The 13,424-nt window shown below is 47.6% G+C and overlaps 1 long non-coding RNA gene across 1 annotated transcript; it reads right to left on the minus strand.

The window, feature by feature from the left end:
- Positions 1 to 863: 863 nt before the first annotated feature.
- Positions 864 to 5,752, minus strand: LOC135391760 (uncharacterized). Its single transcript, XR_010422090.1, has 2 exons — positions 5,662 to 5,752; positions 864 to 1,116 (listed from the first exon to the last, which is right to left on the minus strand). It is a non-coding gene; the product is annotated as an uncharacterized LOC135391760 (long non-coding RNA).
- Positions 5,753 to 13,424: the final 7,672 nt, after the last annotated feature.

The following is a 13,424-nucleotide window of genomic DNA, read 5'->3' on the forward strand; positions in this document are numbered from 1 at the left end:
GAGATGACTATGGACAAAAGGATCGAGACGAGGACAACATAGTCTCAAAGAAAATTAATCCGACGGAGAAATTGAAATTAATCACAATCCATTCTTACGCACGTGTGAATGCGCGCTGGCTTTCGATATGGCGTTCATCCATCAGTGCGACCACAGCCCTTGAGCCCTCGCGTGGCATAGTGGTTAGAATGATCGCCTTACGCAGCGAGGTAACACAGGTTCGAATCCTGTCTGCGATTTTCCCATAGCTTCTCGGTAGACTTTCACGACGAATGCCGGCACCATTCCCCTGAAATCTGCCCAGGAGCAGGACGATTACTGAATATGTAAGCATACTGTGTTCACTTGCACATATATCGCCAAGACTGTAGTGCTCCTCGGACGTTGCTTTTGTAACGGTGCTACACTGTAAAGTAACTGGTCATTGGCAGTGTTGCATCAACATTACAATATTACATTTTTTGAAATATTGTTGCTGTAATATTGCTGCAAAATATCGAAGCCGGTCTTTAGCAATGTCACACCAGCATTGCAGTGTCACATTTCTGCAATGTTGTTTCGATAACATTGTTGCAGCATAACGAAAGCGGCCATTAGCAACATAACATCAATATTGCATGGCGATATTGGTGCAATATCAATGTCTTGTCCCGAAATTTGTTTTTATTAAACAAATATATTAAATTCTGCTTCAAAACACTTTTCAGTAGAAGACTTTTTTGCCTGACTTTTTAAACTCTTTTTAAAGAAAGCATTCGGAAGATTCGAAATTCGTAGAACCTTCCTTGGATTCGGATTCGGATTCGAGAAATTCTGGATTCGGATTCGGATTCGGATTCGAGAAATTCTGGATTCGTCCCATCTCTAGTTTTCATACTTTTTATTGCGTGCTATTTTTCGTAACGAACGCAGTCGTTAGCTGTTAGTGGCATATGAGGTGCTCACAACATTGTGGGTAAGAACCCCCCTTCGGTTCTTCACAGCCAGGAGGGATTGTACACTTGGTGATCTCGACGGCTGCGGCTGAGGCGTTGCACTTCACGAGACCGCACCAATCGTACACCTTGTCGTAGTTGAGGCCATCCTTGAGTAGCGTACCGTTGTAGTCGCAGTAGTCTGAAATGGCAGAAACATGAACGGCACGGGACGCAGCTCACATCCCCCCCCTTTTTTTTCCTTCTTGTTCCTATCATTATCATCAAAATACTCCCTGCACTCCAAGAAAAATAAGGAGTACTTTTACTCCTTTTGGGGACTAAATGCATTGCCACAAAAAAATAGTCCCTTTCGGCAGTAAATGCACGGGAGTAAATGAATGTCACAGAGTGCGGACTGCATTTCACGCGCTGTTGTAAGAGTCCCAGGTACGTAATTCGTGTGCATGCATGAAAATACTTTGAAGCATACCGTCAACCGTGATATATCGAGTTATATAAAATCTTGCGCCATGCATAGGGCACAATTTGCGAATAAAGTTGCGCTAACTGTTTCTTACTCTGTGTGGCTGGAAAATTGCTACGTTGGCTAAGTTATACAGCCTTATGCCATCAAATTGACCAAGGGCACATATTGACGTATAGACTGTTGCATTCGGGAGACCATTCGCGAAGTTCAGTGACAATTTGCAGTCTTGGAGAGTAAATGTCGGGTTAGGGGACTAAAATGGGGAGCAATTGCAATCTAGGGGAGTAGAAGCTGCAATTACTCCCCGTTTTACTCCTTTTTTTCTTAGAGTGTGGAACGCAAGCACCTTATAGCAAACACCTCCGTATGTTTATTTTCCGTTCTGTTCCTGTGGCTTCTTTCAGAGCTCTTTTGACCTTTTTGAACACGATAGGACTCGATCCCCATAGTGAAGGGGCTAATTATTTCAATCTCCACATCACCACCAGTGATAGGGTAGAGTATAGACCCTGGCGATGAAACTTCCCATTATAATGATGTTACCATCATAAAGTAGAGGAAAGAATAGCAGAGGCAAACTTTCGTCAACGGTGCGGGGAGTGGTTATTAGGGCGGGTGAAAGATGTTGTACTTGTGCAGTCGTTGGACATCAAGCTGTCTTATTGTTTATCCTGTGAACTTCAATATGGCCCTTCAGCACATCTCGTCCTCCCCACCTGCAGAGTGGACGATCCTCACCGACAGCAAGCCAGCCCTGGAGATCGTGAGTTCTCACGCCACCAAAATCATCAGCGACCTCCAAACGGCTATCATCGCCGCATGCGACTCTCTTTGCGCCTCTGGCCACGGTGTGCGGCTACAGTGGGTTCCCAGCCACATAGGCCTCAGAGGGAACTCCCGAGCGGACGCCGCCGCGAGGCGTGCCCACCAAGACGTCGGCCCGCCAGCTAGTATGCCGCTCACATCGTCCGCCTGTCTTATAAAGATCCGCGAGTGGTGTGCCTCCGAAATGCGTCGCTCTGTCGAAGACGCTGTACGCTCCAATGCGTATATCCAGTCCATTGACCCGACAATGCAATTCGCTCCATACCAGCAGCTCGTCCGCGCAGAAGAAACGCTGTTGCATCGGCTCCGACTCAACGTCGCATATACACCGCAATACTTGTGCAGGGTCGGAAAGCGTCGCTCAGCTAGCTGCGCTACCTGTGGCGCAGTAGCAGACGTTGAGCACTTCCTACTAACCTGCTCGGAGTACTCTGCAGCCCGCGCTGTCCTCGCCAATTGCCTCCAACGCCTGGGACACGGCTCGCTCTCACTGGCCGTGCTTCTCGGCCCCGTCGCACGCCAACAGCAGGGAGCCGTTACAAGGGCTCTCCTGCAATACCTACAGGACACCCAACTGAGTGTTACGTTGTAAACTGAGAACCGCGGCCCTGGGCACCCGCCCCCACTGCAAAGAAACCGGCCGGTTTCCTTTGTTTCCTTTTTTTTTGCTCCACCAGGGCGTAGCAAGCCAACATAGGTCTGGCTGACCTCTCCTTGCGTGGACGCCACATCCTGTTTATTAAACTTATATATACCCCCCCCCTGTGAACTTATTATTTCGCATTACTGCCGCAAGGCAGAAGCTGTCCTGAGAAATATTGTTCACGTCGGACAAGCGGGTTGGTCGCTAACTTTATCACCCCGTAATCTGTCCCGCACCCCTTCCCCACCTGTCTATCCGTTCCTTCTTTCATTTTTTTATATATCCATCTCCCCACCCATATAACCATTACTCTTGTGAGGTTCCTGTTGGTGATGTTTCTTCTCCAACGAGGCACTCGTATTCGCCGTTGACATTAATTTTTGCTTGTACTACGAGAATTTTGAGTAATCAACCTCTACACAACAACTGACACCTCCATGTTTTCCTTTGATACACCTAATATAATGTAATATTCTGTATATGAATGGTTGGGTGCTTTAAAGCAACATATTCCGAACGCATACCAGAGCTAAAAAGCTCTCTCTGCCACGTGCTTCGTTATGTTGGTAGAGTCATCGCGCGAGATATTTAAATGAAATTCCCATCCAGTTATTATTAGTATTATTAAACCTCGGGTATTAAATTTAAGCACCACTTGACAATGTCACAGTCATGTCCCTGCTCCGAACAGGGATGGAAATATCAGCGGAGAAAAGTGCTGCACTCGCCTTCTCCCGCAAATCTATGCAGCGATGCCGTCTGCACATTGGGGACAGGCCACTTATAAATGTCCAGCACCACGAATTCCTCGGCGTAACTCTAACCACTAGCCTCTCTTGGAAACGTCACATCGATGGCATGGAGAAGAAAGTTCAGCGCTGGACCGCTGTCATCCGTCACTTCGCTGAAGTGAGGTGGGGACGTGATGAGAAGGACCTCCTGATGCTGCATAACGCCTTGATTCGTGCCACAGTCGCCTACAGTCTGCCTGTGCTTCACGATCTCCCCAGCACCTTAGCACAGAGGATCCGCGCTATGCTGGCACGGAGCCTACGGGTGTGCCTCGGTGTCCCCCGCGGGGCCGAGACAAGGCTAGTGGTTGCGGAAGCCCGCGACATCCCTTTTGAAGTTCTCCGAAACACAGAAACTGTGCTCCAGTATCTCCGCCTGATTGCACACCATCGCCACCACCCGCTCATCCGGAAACTTCGGGCAAGGCGCAGCACGCCGATCCACGAATGTATAATGTCATTCAAATCCCGCGTTCCGAAATTCGTGATCAGCCCCGCCGCTGAAAGCACGGCCCCGTGGACACTTCCGCCGCCAAGCGTCACCGCCTCTGTCCCAGGGATCACGGACAACAAAAGGAGCTACCCCGACCTCGTACTACAGCAACTGACTATGGATTTAATCGGCACCGCATATGACGGGTTCTGCACGGTCTTCACGGATGGCTCCTCAACGAAAACTTCGTCATCCTCATCTTTTGTGGTACCCTCGATACCGCTCACCCGGGGTTGCCGGTTGTCCCATCGCACCTCTTCGACCTCAGCCGAGCTGTACGGAATCCTGCTGTTTTTACAATATGCGGCCACCTGCGATCCACGGCGATGGGTAGTCTGTACGGACTCCAAGTCAGCTCTTCGATGCCTGAAAACCTCAGGTCTCCGCGGCTCACTGGCCACACTTGTAATAAACATTCTACGGCTACTGAAGTCCATAACTGCCCACGGCCACACCATCGCTTTTCAATGGATTCCGGGTCATTGCGGAATCTCCTGCAACCACGTTGCCGACGCTACCGCAGCGGCCGCTCACCACCAGGGCAAGTGTTTTCCGATTGTTCTCCCAAGGGGCGACAGACGGTCCCTTCTTCGTGACTGGGCTGCCTCCTCACCCGTCGAACAATGGCGTCGGGATGTCCCGGCCAGTACCATACTGTGAATTGTAGACCCAACATTCTCGTGTCGCTTACCGACATCTTTACCGCGCGTCATTAAGTCCCTCCTACATCGCTTACGGCTGAATGTTGCCTATTCGCCGTACTACCGTTACCAGATAGGGTGTGCCAGTAGTCCCTTGTGCCCGGAGTGTGGTGTGCCAGCGACCGTGGACCATGTGATCATCGCATGTCCCACTTATCGGAGGGAGCGTCACTTGTTGGCAAACGACTTTGCGCGAATTGACAGCCGACCCCTTGACCTCAGACTCATTTTGGGACCATGGGACACACGAAAGCAGATGTCCGTCTTGCGACCCTTCATCAAATTCCTGCAAACTACCGGCCTGATCGACTCTCTCTAAAACCCTGTCAGCGTCGTCAGCATTATCCTCATCACCATCCTCTCATTTTTCGCCAATAGCAATGGGGTAGCATTCTGCTCAATGAGCGGAAGTCATCCCCATATCATCGTCATCATGTATTTCTCTCTCTCACACAGTCTTCACGTCACCTCGCCTTGCATACCCACGCATCACAATGTACTGAAAGGTCGAGCGTATAGGGGTGGCTGGCAGGCATATTATCAGTGCGGTACTTCATTTCGCAGAACCGGCCAGGAAGAGAACATCCTTGATCTACCTATCCACTCCTATGCACTCGCCAGGTATTCGATCAGCCGGAATTACCCTTCTCCAGGCGTCCAAGAAGAATTGATAACTGCGCGTTAGCGAAAATAACGGGTCGGTACGATTAATGACCTGCGAACCCGTGCCTAAGCAAAATAAGAAACAATAAGAATCGCTTAATAAATTCACATATACAGCATCTCGTTGTGCGACCAACTCACCGTGTTCGACTGGCACACTTTCCCAATGAATCTCCTCGGCAAGGTAATAGTCAACGGAGAGAAGAACCAGCAGAACGGGGAAGAATAAGGGAAGCGGCGGCATTTTGAGTTTTCTCCTCTCTCTCCTGTGGAATCAAGTAAGCGTTTTGGTTTTGCACTAAAACTATAATGCAGAGCAGTAAGAATGAGGAAAGAGTGAATTCTGAAACTCTGAACGCGAATGGAACAGGAGCAAAGGCGGAATTTCGAAGAAAAAGATATGACAAATAGAATAAAAAGTGGTTGGATGGAAACGTCTTTAACGTTTCCTGCACAAGCGGCGAGAGGGGGTAATGTATCTGCGGTGATGTTGGTGACAGTGCTTCACAACATGCTCTATATATATTAACTACAAGAAAGATAATGCTACGATCAAGGTAACGAACTGGACATTCCAACTCTGTCCGTCTAATCTGTGCTGCCTATGCCAGTGAATGTACATAATAATAATAAACTCAGTAATAATAAACTCAAATTCATATGCCCTCAGTATGCGCAAATATTCCAGTTATACTACGCTCTATTGTCGAAGAAATTCCTCAAAAATACTGTAGAGCAGTTGAGAATTTAGCCATTCAATAGCCTGAGCCCTCAGCAGCACTCTTCAGTTACAATTTTCATCCCAATTGTGCACAATGTTTTTAAGAAAATTTAAATGTAGAATTACGGGAAACACTGTGCCGAAGTGGTCAACAACTGCGCATTGCTCGTCAAACACGGTGGCAAAACCTACATTGCATGCGCATAACACTGCGTCTAAAACAAAAAGAAGTCCGCTACGTGCTGGCTACGTAGCCATCAGGAGCATCAAAGAAGTCGGGAAAATAGATCATTGTTGCTTGACAAGCCGGGCATTATTTCCCACCAGGCGCCGTTCCACCGTGGTTGTGACGGCAACTTAAAAACATTAGGTGTTCTCTGTCACCTGTACAGCTTGTTGTGCTCGATATACAAGCGACGAGTTGCTAATCTACGCCGTCAAGTTAAAATACCAGCTGCAGCTATGCAAATAGTAGCTCATTCCTAATGGCGAAATTGAATGCGGCGAAGGCGAAATCCCAGGTATGTGCTCATGCGACTGAACGGGAACTGGCAAAACCTTTGATACTAAAATTGGTAAGGAAATTAAATCGCGTAGGTCAGCGAAGGTCAGCGTAAAAATTTTGTTGCCTTTATGTACGCATTCTTTCTAGGTGCTTCTCCAAATCTCCACGTCCATTCCATATTTGCTGCGAAGTCTTCGAAAACCTTACCTTGATTTTGTACCTCAATTTCGGTCCGTTGAAATTTTCGAACTGATTACGTTTGCGTCGAGACAATGAGGCGTTTATGGGTGCGCTTTCCTCGACTGCGGTAAACAGGCAAAGAGAGCTACATATTTCATTGGAGATGTCGAATGCGATCGTAAACAGACTGACACAAAATGGTTGTCACGATTGACATATGTTTGCGCATAAATTATTTCCCAACAACTGATCCTGTCCAAATGGCTCCCGCCAGGCGGTGTTTGCTCTGTCTGTGTTCAAGCATCGTGGTCTTGAACATGCCATTCACCTAAAGAGAGGCGCACATTTTCCTTTATTACGAGTCCGTTTCCAATTTGCGTCGCTAAGCTCTTCACCAAGTGTGAATCACTCGCAAATGTTTCAGCTTCCTCTATGGGCTTCCAATATACGATAAATTGTGCAGAAGAAGAGCCAGTTGACTGGCAGTTGTTGTTTTTTTCTATACTCAAACTCAAACTTGACTGACAGTGAATGTCGATCCATTTCGTTTTCAGCTTCAAAAATTCGTCCTACTCGTATGCTGTTTGCAGACAAACGTACAATAGCTCATGCAAGCAACTACAGCAAGTTTACTGAGGTGGGCGACCCCCAGAAAATCTTTTTGCGTCGATCGGGTAAATCAAATCTGTGTGGGTAATATAACCTTGAGCTAGGGGAGGGTAGTAGGCGCCAAGCCTGGCATGTTCTCCAGAGAGTGGAAGCTAGGTTACGAAATGAACACGAATATGGGCTAATCCCGCTCAGACATTTGCAATGTACTATAAACTTATGTTTAAAATGCGTTACTAAATACCAAAGTGGAAGTATACTTAAAGGAACATAGAATGACTAATAAAACATAAAACATGTCAGTAAGTGTAGAAACTAGGACTACAAGTCACGGGGTGCATATTCGCACCCAAAATTAGCGTGTGTGTGTCTTTCGGGCACGAGAGAACTTTGGGTCTCGCGAATGAGAGAGGTGCTTCTCTCAGGTGGTGGAGAGTATCGACACTAAGGTCCAAGGGAGAGCGGGAGCACCATCTTGTTTCCGCACCATCCCCAGTCGAGGATCAAAGACGGCAAGCATAATGCTCGCTGTGGGATGGTGTGTGATTGTTGTGCGATAATCCTTGTATTGTCCACCAGAGCGTCCCGAAGATGTCAAGGTGAGCTCAAGATCGTCAACTGCTGCTTGTAAACGAAAGGAACATTTCCTCCACGCACGATAGATGGCATCGTGCGCTAAAGTGCGCAATGCGCGTGCGCACGGGTAGCGTGGCGCGGAAACAAGATGGCGCATGCTCTCTCTTGGAACCATGGAGGTACGAAAATAAGGAGAGGGTTATAAGATCGGAGGGCCGTGGGACCCCTCTAGCGGTCGCTCCTGGCAATACCACGCCCATCTAGTTGCCCAGTCGCGTGATCCTCACATGTTTCGGCGTTATGGCGGTCTGCGCGGAGACTTGGAAGTTTAGCAAACCTCATCTTCAGGAAACCTCTTACCTTCACGGAGTCCATTCGCACAATACTTTGAAGGTTATGGGGTGTTTCAACATTCTCCGCGTGATAAATCACAGCAAAAGTTGAGCAAAACAGAAGAGAAGCCAGGCAATGTCACGATGACGTACGTACGTCTTTAGCGATTTAGTGATCCATTGCTTCCACACTGAGATGATCTATCTTGTGTTTCAACTTTGGTGTGATAACTTCTAACTCCAAAGGTGTTATGAAAGCGAAAAAAAGTTATTCGGCCGCAGCTCGTCTCTGTATTCAGGTAAGGTACGCCGCGGACATGGAGCACGCCATGTGACGTCTTACCGTGACGTTTATGGGTCACGTGTGTGGGCAACTAACCACAATGCCATGCGCGGGTCACAGCATGCTCGCTTGCATTGGGAGAGGCGCTTAGGGCATCTCCTTAGTTTCTTACCTCCATGCTTGGAAGTCAGTGTCGATACTCAGAAGCGTAGCTTATTTAGTGACTCTAGTGGTGTTGAAAGTGCTAGTCGTTATCGGCCTCACAGAGGTGGGAAACGTCACAACTAACGCCCTCGCAGAATGCACGCGCGTTCTTGGCCGATTTCTATGCGGTCTGTGCCGACATACGTCTGCACCATTCACTTTCTGCAAAACAGAAAGTATCAGGGAAGTAAATGGAAACTTTGGGCGGTTGCTTAATCACATATTCGTCGTATAGAGCTACTCTGGCCTACTTTATACCTGCTTCATTCGTCCGTGTGGTGCTTCCTCTCTGAAGGGCAGACGCGCGTGTGTGGGGCGCTTGCCGCCGCGCTCACAAGTCACAAGGACAGTGCGCTTGAACATGTTAAAAATGGCGCTGTATCCTCGCTTGACAGCTAGGTGAAAATTTGCGAAATTAAAGGTACTGTAAAGCAGCACCGATCAAATGTCATTTAGTATGGCTATTCGATAGTCCAAGCTACCAGGACAAAAATTGTGCAAGTTTCATTCCAATCGACGGTGCAGTTAATTAGAAAATTACAATTAAAGATTACGGGCAGCACTGTACAAGGTATTCGAAATGAATCCGTACTTCTGACACATACGGCGGCAACCACATTTCATGCGTATAACACTGGGCCCGACATAACAATCCACCATAAAATCCGCCCCTGCAATCCACACAACGATCCATATCTGAGGATAAACGGATAAGCGAACTGAAATGAAATGCTGAGCCGTTGAAAAAAATGTGTCAGACGTTCAAGAAGCCAGACAGCGTCGGGACTTGTTTGTTCACAGAGGTTCACAGAGAAAGTTTGTTCGTTCGAAAGAGGCCGCGAACAAAAGGAGCGCGCAGGCGCAGCAGAGAAGTAGAGAGAGCCCCCATCGAACAGTGGCCAGCACTGGGTTACTTCGCAAAAACAGGGGTTAACAGGTTAAACTGTTAACAGGGGTTTCAGAATGCATAGGTAAACAGGAAAACTAATAATATGATTACTAAAATAACGAAGTTCCGATGTCATAGTGTGTAATACCAATTTTCAGTGTTGCCCGCTGTACAGGGGGTTGTTTGACACCAGGCGTCGCACCGCTCCACTACGCCGCATCTTTCATGGCAAATTAAAAATATTTATAGCGCGTTGTCGGTCGTATGGTTCCGCATATGGTATTTCGAAGCAACAAAATCTCTAGTCACATCACCGGCATATCATGCTTGTCTACTGCTTTACAGTACCTTTAATGATATGGAGACCAATGTGTCCTCGTTCGGATATTGGGAGGCACTTGAGGCTTCCGACTTCTCTTATGTCCGATCCGTTTTGTTGCGAACCGGCTACTGTACTGCTATTATTTTTTCTGATTCTGCTCCAGTTCGAGTTCAAGAGTGTCATGAAAATTTCGGTTCGGGTTCAGGTTCAGTTCCGGCAAAAATAACGATTCGGGTACGGTTTTCGGTTCGACAAACTACCACTGAGTCCAATAAGTTCACTTCGAATTGCACCAGCATCACTGAAAAGTAAATTTTATAACAAGGAACGTGCAGTAACAATACTAATAGTATCATGATACAACCTGGGAATTCCAGCTGGATTCAGCCTATTTTGTTTTTATCAGGTGAGGTACAAGTTCCTTGAAGCAAAATCCGCGCTCCTCGACTATGTGCTTGGGAACTCTTCATCCGCTCCCAAATTCTGTCACCCTTCTATGCAAATACTAAAGAGGCTCCAGGGATGTTGAATTTATCAGCTCACTCTCAGCAATTAATGTGCCAAATTGTTGAACCTCTCCATCCCCAATCGGTCCCCATCTTAGTCCAGTCGTAAGGTACCGACTAACAGATATGATAGAGCAAACCCACCATGTTGCCTCAAAGTTCCCTGAAGCATTGGCTGATTGCTTTATTAGTTCGTGCACAAGAGCAGCATGATAAAAGGCTTCGTAGTTCGTCAAAGAGATCGAGCCAAAGGATCAAAACTGTTGGAAGGTGACAAATAAGGCGTGCCTGCTTTGATCGATGCTGACCACTACGGAAAATGCGAAGGCTTGCAGAGGAGGTGCTTCTTCGTGGAAGACATAAAGAGGCATTTCCTTCGCAAGCGTTCAGGTGCCACTCCCTCCGAGAGGAGGCCAGCGGGTCCCTAACTTCCCAGAGTAAGGCATCGCTCGCGAAACTGATCCAACAAGCCCAAATCGGTTGCATACTAAACCCGTATGCTGAAAATGCGACGATGGCCTATTATTATTATTAATTAACTGCTTGTAATATATGACACTTTCCCTTTATAGTCAGTTGTGTGTTACTTTCTGTATTTTCCCCTCTAGCTAGGCCTCCATGGATTACACCACGCCCGAAAGCTACAAAGAAAAAGCTGTACCACACCTAGTTCGTTTACCTGCCACATTGGCGCTCCCTACATGACCCAAAAGGCTGCTGAGCAGACCGCGATCCGCAATGAGGAAGGACTATACTACACCACGGCCTCCTGTATACTACATGCCTGCCCAATGAGGCAAAATCGTTCTTATAGGTTCGGAAACACGGACAGTCACAGGAGTGACAACCTTTGCCTGTCCTGTAAGCGTACGCTGCTCTACAGCGCCTTGCGGAGATAAATGTCCTGGATGGGTACACGATGTTCAAGCCTCCGTCATCGCTCGATAAGGCAGTGGTTATCGAAAGACGCCGCGCCAGTTAGCGTTCGTAAGGTCTCTTTTTGGGGGCCGTGTCATATGTCTCCGACTGTTAGATGCCACCGGTTCTAAACTACGCTTTGTATCTAGGAGGACGACGTCATGACCGGTAGTGCTGATATGGCGCACACACAAGTGGAACACGTACAAGGTGGTGATGGTGACGTGGAAGTTTCGACGAATCATGATACACTTCTGTTGAAGACATTATTTCAAGCATTCCTTGTCATGGGCTGACACTGCTCTATTTGCAGGCCCCGGGCGTGCGATATCTGCAATAGGATCTCAGCTCTACGAGGATGTATGATAGGCTGTAGAGAATATGAGACTATCTATTCACTTGTTGCCTTTGTGTATTCGAGCCGAACCAGGTTGTCATGGGCTGCCATTTTAACTTTTTATTAACTACGTCCCTCGTGGCGCGACATCAGAAAGTAAGCGCGGAAGTGAAGGTCATCATGTCTCTACAGAGGGCATTGCTCCAGATATTAGCAAAAGCATCGCTTTCCACTCTCAGCTAAGGGACGGTTCCAAAAACAACGGCGTCTACGCGGTTCCAGCACAAACAAAAGGCGGTTAGAATGCCTGCCACAGAAAGGTTCTGGAACAGTCAGAGAGCATGCTGGATTATGCGGGCACAGAAAAGACAAGATACCAATGCACTTGAACTTGTAGCGAGACACAAGGTATGGTTTTCATTAGGGATGTGCCAACCGAATCCTCGAATCCTAGGCAGGGATTCGAGATTCTCGAATCCGAATCCCATTGCCCAAAACCGCGAATCGAATCTTTCGAATCCACCAACCAATTCCAATTCATACTGTGAGAGGCATATTCTGGGACAACACTGCGGACGTACCATGGGAGATGACTATGGACAAAAGGATCGAGACGAGGACAACATAACCTCAAAGAAAAATTAATCCGACCGAGAACTTGAAATTAATTACAATCCATTCTTACGCATGTGTGAATGCGCGCTGACCCTCGATATGGCGTTCATCCATCAGTGCGACCACAGCCCTTGAGCCCTCGCGTGGCATAGTGGTTAGAATGATCGCCTTACGTGCAAAGACAGCGAGGTAACGCAGGTTCGAATCCTGTCTGTGCTGTCTGCGATTTTCGCAGAGCTTCTCGGGAGACTTTCACGACGAATGTTGGCACCATCCCCCTGAAATTTGCCCAGAAGCACACTCTTAAAAATGAACTTCACCGCATAGCACGCTCCCAGCCAACTATAGTTCCGAATGATATGGTTATCTGCTCTGATTTGTTGAAAACGGGAGGCTACGCCTTTTTTGTGACACTTATGCGGTTCATAATTGTCACAAAAAAGGCGTACGCCTCCCGTTTTCAACAAATCAGGGAAGATAACGATATCATTCGAGATGATGTTTGGCTAGGAGCGTGCTATGCGGTGAAGTTCATTTTTAAGAGTGCAGGACGATTACTGAATATGTAAGCATACTGTGGTCACTTGCACATATATCGCCAAGACTGTAGTACTCCTCGGACGTTGCTTTTGTAACGGTGCTACACTGTAAAGTAACTGGTCATTGGCACTGTTGCATCAACACTGTAGAAGTACTCCTCGACCATAGACCATTCAGCCTGTCCAAAGTACTTGGCCCATGGAGCTCCCCTACGCGTCAGTGCTGGGCTCTTCGCTCCCATTTTGCTTTCATGCAGGCCACTGGACTCCTCGAAGAGCTCTAAACAGAACTCCGACCTGTCGTCGCTTCAATCTCACCATAATTCAACCTCTCATATTAACCACTGTGAAGTGGGGGTAGGGTCCTG

This window comes from Ornithodoros turicata, chromosome 4 (assembly GCF_037126465.1).
Source record: "Ornithodoros turicata isolate Travis chromosome 4, ASM3712646v1, whole genome shotgun sequence".
NCBI classification, from domain to species: Eukaryota; Metazoa; Arthropoda; class Arachnida; order Ixodida; family Argasidae; genus Ornithodoros; species Ornithodoros turicata.